Source organism: Papaver somniferum, chromosome 10 (assembly GCF_003573695.1).
Source record: "Papaver somniferum cultivar HN1 chromosome 10, ASM357369v1, whole genome shotgun sequence".
NCBI classification, from domain to species: domain Eukaryota; kingdom Viridiplantae; phylum Streptophyta; class Magnoliopsida; order Ranunculales; family Papaveraceae; genus Papaver; species Papaver somniferum.
The window spans coordinates 109,406,996-109,418,033 of NC_039367.1; positions in this window are offsets into that span (position 1 = coordinate 109,406,996).

Sequence of the window (11,038 nt, forward strand, 5' to 3'; positions counted from 1 at the left end):
GCTTCTGTTGCAGCCATAAACTCAGCTTCACAGGATGAGAGGGCTACAGTGTCTTGCTTCTGTGAACACCATGTAATAGGTGCTTCACCTAGATAAAATATATGACCAGTTGTACTTTTCCATCATCTTGGTCAATATTATGACTGCTGTCACTATACCCAACAATTCCTTTTGATCCTCCTCGACCATACTTCAATCCATACGTGATTGTTCCTCTTAGTATCTAATATTGCTTATATCACCATGAGACTTGCGTGGACTTGCATATAACGGCTTGCTACTCCCCAGAGAAAGCCAAGTCTGGTCTTGTGTGTAACAAGTATCTAAGGCATCCAACATTTCTTCTATAACTCGTTGATCAATCTCTGCTTCTTCTTGTGCCTTTGAAACTTTAAGTCCAAACTCCATTGGTATCTTAGTTGGATTACAAGTTTCAAGTCCTGCTTCTTTCAGAATTCTCCTTGCATAAGCTTCTTGTTTAATCTGAATCCCATCTACTCCTTGATGGACTTCTATGCCAAGGTAATAAGTGAGTTTTCCGAGGTCTGACATCTCAAACTTTGATGACATTTCTCTCTTGAACTCATTGATCACCTTAAGGGAGTTTCCAGTCAAAAATAGATCATCTACATAGACTGCAATCACAAGAAGCGTTCCCTTTTCTTCTCTTCTGTATACTGATGTTTCTTTAGAGCACTTAACAAATCTGATTTCTCTTAAGATTTGATCTAACTTTGTATTCCAGGCTCGAGGAGCTTGTCTTAGACCATATAGAGCTTTTGATAACTTATAAACCTTATGCTCTTGTCCTTTTACTTCAAAACCTTCTGGTTGTTCAACATACACATCTTCTCGCAATTCACCATGTAAGAATGCTGTCTTAACGTCTAAGTGGTGAATTTCCCATGAGTTTGATGCTGCTTCTGCTATTAAGAGCGAATTGTCTCTAGTCTAGCAACTGGTGCAAAACTTCATCAAAGTCTATGCCTGATTCTTGAACGTATCCCTTAGCTACAAGTCTTGCCTTATATTTGTTGACAGTACCATCAGCATTCCGTTTTATTTTGAAGATCCACTTAAGACCAATCACTTTTACCCCACCTGGCTTATCAACTAGAAACCAAGTTTTTTCTGTTGATTGAAATAATTTCTTCTCTACATGCTTGTGTCCATTTAGTCGAGACCTTTGCTTCCTGAAAATTCCTTGGTTCATCATTAACAGAAAGTAGCATAATCTCATTCTTCTGCAGCTTGAAGAACATAATCCTCCAGATACTGTGGCTTTTGTATCTGTCTTGTTGATTTTCGCAGTGGAATGGGTTGAGTTATTTCATCGATCTCTTCTTCTTCTTTTCTCTTCTTCTTCTACTTCTTCGTTATTCTCAGTGTTTTCATTATTCTCTTCTTCTTCTTGATTAACATCATTGTTTCCATTGGTATTGATGATTATGGGTCCTTCGCCTTCATCAATTACTTGACCCCATCTCATGTGAAACATTCCTGGATCCCTACTTGGTCCATCATTAGTTTCTTTCCAGTTCCAGTTTGTTTTTCATCGAATACCACATCTCGACTCACTATTACTCTTTTCGTTGTTGGATTGAATAATCTGTAAGCTTTGGATCCAGGCTCAATTCCTAGATGCACAAGAGTCTGAGATCGATCATCCAGTTTCTTAAGAGTTGCAGAATCAACTTTTGCGTATGCTTTGCAACCAAACACTCTTAAATGATCTATGTTTGGTTTTCTCTTTCGCAAACTTTCATATGGAGTCATGTCTTTCAGAGCTTTCGTAGGTATCCTGTTTATTAGGTATGTGGAGTGTCGTACAGCTTCTCCCATAGATAATTAGGTACCTGCATAGACTTTAAAGAACTTCTTTTCATCTCCATTAGAGTCATGTTTCTCCTCTCCACCACTCCGTTTTGTTGTGGTGTATATGGTGCTGTGAGTTGCCTTTTAATTCCATTTGACTCACAGAACTTGTTGAACTCTACGGAAGTGAACTATCCTCCTCTATCAGTTCTAAGCATTTTGACCTCCTCTTTTAACTCTTTTTCTATCAGATTTCTGAAAGCTTTGAATCTGTCAAATGCTTCACTCTTTCCTTTCATAAGAATAGACCTCATATATCTTGAGAAGTCATCTATAATAAAAAATATGTATTTGTTATTTGCAAGGGTTTGTGGTGTAATAGGACCACATAAATCAGCATGAAGAAGCTCTAATGGCTTTGAGGCTCTGAATGTTGTTGCTCTTGGGAAACCTTGACGAGTTTGTTTCCCAACTAAACATGATTCACAGATTTTTGCTTCATCATTTATCTGTGGTAGTCCTCGAACCATCTTGTTTTGAGACATTGCCTTTAAAGTTCTAAATCTTGTGTGTCCTAACCTTGCGTGCCACTTCCATGTCTGATCTTCCAGTCTCATATTTAGACACAATGGCCTTCCAATCATGAGACTTATATTGTAGAGTCTATTCTGTGAGCGTGAGACTCTAACTAAAAGTCTTCCACTTGGGTCATGAACTGTTAGATAATCTTGTCGCATTCTAACATCACATCCAACTTCTGTAGCTTGTCCTAAACTTAGAATGTTGCTTTATAAGTTTGGGATGAAGTAGATGTTTGTGACAAGCTTTTGTTCTCCGGTATTGCTCTGAAATAGAATTGATCCTTTCCCTTCAATTTATACAGAAGATCCATCCCCAAACTTCACTTGTACTTTGATTTTCTCATTGAGTTCAGAAAAGTAGTGTCTCTTACCAGTCATGTGATTGCTGGCTCCATTATCTAAATACCAGATTCCTTCTTCTCCATCCTTTGATTCGTAGTTCTTTGGTATTAGTTTCCCTTCGTTTAAGAAGACAACTTCGTGCATGAAAAGAGATGTATCTGCTTCCCTTGTTTCATTCTTGTTTGTTTCTTCCATCTTTTGTATTCTTTCAGGGCATACAGAGGAGTAGTGTCCTGGTTTATCACATCTGTAACAAATAATGTTTGATATATCCTTCTTTTCTTTCCCTTGGTTTTGATCATTCTGAATTGTTGTTCTATCTTGTGAGTTAAACCTTCCTCCCTTTCCTCGGCCTCTGTTTCCTCTACCACCTCTTTCACGACCTCTTCCTCTTGTCGCAGAGTTTTGTTGGTAAGAGTTTGTGTACAAGAGTTTTCCTTGAGTTTCTCCATTGTTTTCTTCATCAAGGATTCTCTCTTCATATGCTTTCAATCTTCCAATTATATCTTCATAGCTAGTCTTCTTTAAATCTAAGACTTGTTCGAGAGAAACTATGATATGAATATACTTGGATCTTGGTAAACTATTGAGAAACTTCTTTACCAGTTTATCTTCATCAATGGATTGTCCAAGTGACGCAGCTTTTGAGGCTATCTCTGATAGCTTTCCAACAAGAGTATCAATGGTATCATTGTCTTTCATCTTCACTCTTTCAAATTCAGACATTAAGGTTTGCAGACGGGCTTCTTTAACTCGATCAGCTCCGAGATTACGTGCCTTTATTGCATCCCAAATTTTATTTGAAGTATCATGTTCACCAACTTGTAGAACAAGACATTCTGGTATTGCTTGAAAGAGTAATCCAATGACAACATTGTTTTTGTCTGGGTCCAATGTACCAGGATCAATTGTTTCCCAAACTTTGTAGATTTTCATCAGTACCTTCATTCTCATGGCCCATACTGTGTAGTTTGTGGCGTTGAGGATTGGAACTTGTATTGATGATGGCGTGAACTGTTTTGCACCCACAATGGTGGTTTCGTTTTCCATGGCTCAGAAACAAGCTCTGATACCAATTAATGGCAACTGCAAGATGAAACTTAGCTTATATAAAGACAACTCTCTTTATTGATGTTTAGAAAATCTCTCAAAACTAAACACAAGCTCTAATCTTGCTCATATGATCAACCAAAACTTTGGTGATCATATATATATATAGAACTATGAATTCCTTTTCCTAGTCCTATTACCTTATTACATGTATTTCCTTTTCTTAGAACTAGATGACTTCTAATTCCCTTAGGATTACATCAATTTCCTAATCTTGTCCTAACCAGCTTGTTAGTGACTTATATGTTGAAGTTTAACCAACACTTGTAACAGGTCTAGTTTGTTTGATGAAGTCCCTAACTAGATGGTTAAAACCATACAACATGACTTGAACAATGTGCCAGCTTAATCCTTTTTGAATGAAGTATTTTTCTTATAAAAAAGAGAAGGAAAGGCATACTCCTAAACTGTTTTAATAGCCCTACTCTTAGTGGCACCGGGAAATAGCGAAGAAAAATAAACACCAAACGGTTTAAGTTTCCTTCAACTTCTCCGATAAATTGCACTATAATCTTCGCTTTCCCCAAATTTATGGGTTTCTTCCAAATTTGCTGTTATAAACCAAAACTCAACTTGGCAGATGTGTCTTCCACTGATGGAGCTGGAATGGTCTTGGAAATTCTGTACTTCGTTGAATGCAATTCATCTAAAGAGCTCTGAAATTCGGGGAACAAGATCATTTGAAGAAGAGGAAGCTTTATTGGGTTGGTTACTTTTCCTTTTCTCTCCATGATAAAGTTCATTTTATTGGGTTTGTTTATAATTTTGGGGTTTTGTTTAAATTTTTTTCTCGTTGGCTTATCTTGGTTGAGATTTGGGGTTTAGGTTTTATGTTTCCTGCAAGTTTTTAAGTTGATATAAATGTGCAGGGTGAAGAATAAACAACCGCCGTTGGACACATTAACGGTTTTGTTATGTAACTCTAAGTCCAAACACCGGTACTCAAACTATATAGGAGTTGGACAAATTCCAACATACACGAGAAATGCAAATTACAGATGGGAGAATGTGGGAGCTGGACTCCCTTAATTTTATTAAATTTCTGTTACTTGGTTTTCATTACAAAGACGAGTAAGTGGAAAGGCTATTTATAGCCAGAACTATCGAGTCGGCAAAGTACATGTGTTTACATTTTGTCTTTGCTTAACTAGTAAGTAGTTGTGACTTATCCTAATACAGTCGGTTATTCTAAACCATGAATTATCTCTGGCTTTTACTAGATTGTTCCGGACAAGGTCAAAGGAGGTGAATGAATCCTCCAGATAATTCCTGATAATTCATGGTGGGCCACCCATTTTAACTGTGTTCACACAATACTCCCCTTGGACCTCCATTTTTGATAAAATGTTTTCTTGTCAAACTTTGCTGGTAAAACCGGTAGCTTTAAAGTGATGATGGTAGTCACGGATCTTCTCCCCTTGTCAAAGATGTGTCAGGAAAACCATTTAGGACAAAACCTGAGCTTAGGATGAGGGTGGTCGCCGCCACATAGTATTTTCTTTGACAAAACCGCGTCAGGAAAACCACTTGGGACAAAACCTGAACTCCCGCACCAGGAAAACCACTTGGGACAAAACCTAAGTGCCCAAAGTTCTTAATAATGCTGACGTCGATGCTAATGTTGCCTCGTTAAAAACCTCGTCTGGAAAATCACGTGGGACAAAACCAAACCAAAGGAAAAGAGTACAACGGACGTCGCCCGATGATGGTGCCGGACACGCATATGCTGCCTCGTTAATACCTTGACAAGGAAAACCCATCGGGACAAAACCTTAGTGAAGGAAAAAGAGTACAACGCGTTTAAGTCCAACCAATGATTCTACGATTTTACTCCCCCTGAAGCATGACATCTTAAAGCGGTTGGTGGTGCAAGTATTATAGGGCCTTCATAAAACTGCTTTACCGTTTGCAGTTTATGGAGGATTGACTGCAGGTCTTGCGCCGAGTGCACCACTAATAATGTACACCTCGCATTTAGATCCTCCATCCGTTGCACACCAAATTCAGTTTTCCGCTTTAACTTCAGGCATAACATTGAAGGGCCTTTTGTAAACTCACAAATACCGTAGAATCAATTTAAGACTTTAAAAGTGTAACCTGCAAAAAAAAAGTTAGAACACAACAAGATAATGCATGCATTATATTTGTATATGATACTTCTGGACTATAAAGTATTATTTCTACGTACTTATCGGATAGATTGACCACTCCCCCTTTTTGGGAATCACATAGTAATGGTGCTAATTTTAGTAGCACAATAAGTATTACCAGTATCAAAAATTAGATACTCTAGCCTATGCTAGCATATTCTCGAACTTCAGGCCGAGAATTATTTCAATTTCAACGAGATCACACAGTTTAGTTTAAGCGTGGATTTTAACACTATTAATGGCTCGTTAAGAGGCCAAATATGATACCGTCAACTTATCCGAAATTTAGTCATTTTTCAAACACTCAAAACACACAAAGGATTGTTCACAAAAATCTCCTCTTCTAAGTGGTGATTATGACTTTATTTCAAGCCTGACATAGTTCATAGAGTCATATGGATGCCTGAGTTAGAAAACTCGAACCCTTTAGGGATTCAAGGAATCACCAATCATAAGTCATATCAAGATGCAATCTGAGTCCTTCGGGGACTACCACGCTAAAAGTGTACCAACGTTAGGAGAATACTTTTACCTTTTACAGAGCCAATCCCGGGGTTTAGCAGGAAAACCCTCAAATCCCGCTTAAAGCGATAATACTACTTTCTCTGCGCTCTGTCTCAAACACCAACCTGTAACATTCAGGCCTTATAATTTTACGGCGTGAGTCGGATCCGATCTTTTGCGTGTTTTGGAGAGATTACATCCTCTACCTTAGTTTGAGGAAATATATTATATGCCTACCAATCACGATGTCGATGTTCCTCTGCAGAGGGGTACATAACCACTATTGTAAATAGATAATCGACAATTATATAGATCCCACAAATTTCTCTTAATGCATGCATACTCAACAAAAGTTTCACAGACTGGTACCAGCGCCACTTCAGGGGCATTATCATCTCCTCATCTTCAATAAGGAGTTTCAAACTTAGAGAATGTGGATCATATTCTGATAGCCTCCATGAGCACTATCTGTAGTCTCTCTTCAAGAGCACTACATATTAGAAAAGTGATTGGACTCTCTTTTAAGAGGCATATATGAGGCAGTTATTCAGGCCTCGAGCGTGTTTTAATACACGACTTGGTCATTGCGAGATGCATAATTTAACCTGCTGTGACAACTTCTCGTGTCTGCATCCTCAAGCAAGTGACAAACAATATTTTCCTAGAGCTACTTCAGTTATTTTTTTTAATCATGAGTAATCTCCAACACCTCAATTACATCCAATATCTTGGTGTGAGAAAACAAATGAGATGTCTCACGCCAGTTCTAGTGGCAGCCATACTTTCTTTGATCAGGATAATAAAGCTTAATCAGATAACCTATTTGATTGTCGACATCTCTTACTGCAATCTTTAGGTGATGCCTGTCATATCCATGACTTCAAGGTAAAGCCCTTAAATTTGTCGACATAATACGTGTCATCTTCAGAAGGCGGTCTTTCTCCCCCTGGTTAAGGCGGGAGAACCTTTTTAGGTTATCAACAAATTCGCACCATTATCTTGTGGTGACTTTTCTCATCTTGATTAAAGTGGAAGAACCTTAAAGGTCGTCAAACTTACTCACGCCAACTTCTGGTGGCAGGTTGTCATGCCAACTTCTAGTGGCATCTTAGTTTTCCTAGTCATGACGGAAATATTACTATCTCATTTCTGGTTCCATAATTGCCTGATTTTCAGAGGCAATTCTGCTCATGATAGTTTTTGGGTTTTAATTTAACTACACAAAAAGTACCCAAAAACAGCTGCAGGCTCGATAAGAGATGAGACATTTCACATCGTTCCTTTTTGACGGCTTACTGCTTCCCCCTAACGGCGGGAATACAGTCTCATCTTCAATAAGAAATTACCAACATATGGTTTTAAATGTCTTATGAATCGAAACCAACATATATAACTAGGTGACACTATGGACCAAACACGTAAATTGTAAGGTTGCTTCGCAAGACATAATTGACGGTAAATAGTTGGTCGAGCAATAAACTAAAGATCCTTAAACAAAGAACTCAACTAGACCATGTCGAGTGCGCACATGTGCTAACTATATGCTTGATATAACACCAACTGAAGGCAAAGCATCAAAAGCCTATCAATTTACCACCAAAATAAATGGACCTATTTAGAAAGTCCAAAATGGATAGGCAACCACATGATTTACACAAATGTTCGACAAATCCACATTATGTGTCAATATAAACAAGAGACCATCTAGTAGATGCATCTATTAATACATTAAGTATTGAAAATTATCCATAGTGCAGGGTGAATAGGCCCCTACAAATTCAACCTTAAATCCTCTGTAGGAATGTTGGTTATTCAACGGGTTATCATAATGCAATTATCAATGCCAGTTAAAGAGCCAAATGTCTTAGAGAAAGAACAACACGATTTACATCCTTATTCGACATAAGCTTCAGGTTATGTATAGGATGTTCATGAGCATTTTGGGTCGTTCTACTCATTTTGGTAGAACCTGGGTGTCCAAACCAAATATGCCCGAGCATGAATAATTCAAGGGTCATTAAACTTCTGGATAATGACAACGTAAATTCGACTGTTCGAATTCTCTTATGGTACACCCTATAAAAGAGAGCCTTACGCTTCTTTACAACGTGGTTCTGGCACAAAAACAAATGAAGTAACAAAATACTCCACAAAAATGCTCATTTATCGTTTCAAGGTGGTAATACCAAATATTCCTAAAACTCAACAGATTCTTCTAGAACCTGATAGAATATAAGGAAAATACCACACCACCAGATAAAATGATATACGCCCTTCTGTAGACGTTTGTCACACTATTCGAACCCAAAATGATATTTCACATTTCCCAAAACCTCTACAAGGTTACAAAAGTGGTTCGAAAATTTGTATTTGCTGTTCCACAGTCTTTGAGACAAATATCCCTATCGTCCATATCTTTACTGGATATACTACTTCTGGAATCCATATCCTTTGGCAAAGATAGACGAGAGAAAGATAATACATACATTAACAAAAGCGTTTAGTAATTCTGGGCTACTTCGGAAACCCAAAATTTTATGGTTTATACCTAGAACCCATAGAACACTTCTGGAGCCTAATATGGGATTATTACAGGAAACCACAAATTCTATGTTGGACCGCTTCTGGGGTCAACAACATCCTATGGATTTCTTCAGGAATCCATTATCTACGAAACAGGAAAATAAATAAATAAAATAAACAAAACTTAAGATAAAGGGTAAGCATCAAAATGCATATGATACTAACAATAACAAATCTCCATTTTCGTCGCCTCCAGGGTCGACGAAGTATTAATTTACTACAAGTGTGCAAAAATGGATGCGCTCTGGCAAAATTGCCTCAATTCAGTTGCAGGTCACTTCAGGGACCGCCGATAGAAACCGGCTAGTACTTTGTAACAGGTCACTTCTGGGACCAACTGGTTAACGAGGAGCGCGCCTTTTGCATCCATACCGGTTATGCTACACGATATTCCAGTTTCTGGTGGAATGATTTAAATTTTTTTGAAGATTATTAAAATAAGAGAAATCAAATTCAGGGATGCGATAATTTCTCGCTTCACCGTTATCAAATTATTAGTACCAGAATAAATACATCAAGAAAAATTTAGCAAAACGCAGTTGCAATTTAGTCTTACCTTCGTGACTACTTACCAACATACTTATCCATATCCGCACTATAAATATCCATAGACGCAACCATGGATATATCAACCTTGTTTCTTATTATATATATAATTTGAGGCCGAAATACTGGCTCCAGAATAAAAGTTAGGCCAAAAACTTGAATTCTAGAGCTCCTGCCCCCCTACCAATAGGAATTTAGGATTTTGAAAAAATTTCGGTCTTTTTCTACCGCACACGAAGGGTAAGTAATGAGTTCCTTGACGAAAATCATACGAAAACCTAATATTTAGTCGCTACGGTCCCTATCCCAATACTCCCTTTCTTCCTTTCTCATGAAACCCTACACAACCACCAAAATCTTTCTTCTGGCAAGTTGTTTTACGGCAAGAAAACTTAACTCTCTAAGGGTTTACAATAACAATCATGATAATATTGGTTATACGGTAAAAATCATATGTTAATTCAGTCAGTTTGTTTGGGGTTCTTCGTAATTCTTATTTATGTTTTTATTGTTTGGTGAATGTACTACTGAGAACGGAACGGAGATGTGGCTATTCGTGATTGTTTATGGAATCATTTTTGGAGATTGAAGTAGAAGCTATTGGGGAAATCCTAAGGCTTTACTCCGGGTAAGATTTTGTGCTTCTTAATCAATGAGTAATCTCCATTGACAAACGAAATAATTTGTTTTTGATCATTAGTCGCTATTTTAATTGGTGGTTTTCAGTGTTGTTTCAAAGATCAGATAACATTGGACTTAGGTTGTAATGGCAGTTCAAGTGAAAATGACCTATTTTGGATCTATCTTCCGAACCCAACAACTCTATGTTGCAGTATATAGCGCCATAGGACGAAGTGGATTGAAAATTAGGAATGGAATGACCAAACAAAGGATATCATACTGGAAGGATATACTGAGAATGTATGTGCACTACGGAAATATTCACAAGTTTGCACCAGATAACCGTCCTCTTCTCTCAATAATTCCACTACTTTTTTCTGTTGACCCTTTCAGTCAAATGAATCTAGGAATCTTTGTACAAAAATCGTGCGTAATTAATGTATTTAGTTTTTTTACATGATTTGCGTGACAATGATTATACTCTTAGTTTTTCCATGCAGAGACAAAGAATATATATGAGGTAAGAAAACATACCTGCTGACAGTGGCGTCAAGGGTCTTGGATACTTAATTGCTCAAGACATCATCTCACCACCTTCTGTGGAAATTGTTGATACTACAAAACATATAGCTAGCCTAACAGAACCAATGTATTTGTGTATATGAAGAAATAGGACCCCTGGAATATAGAAATGAATATCACCATCTTGAAATTTTGTAGTAATCTTCATGCTTTTATTATTTGGAATATTGTTGTCCAGGCGCAAATACATTTTCGAAATCCAGA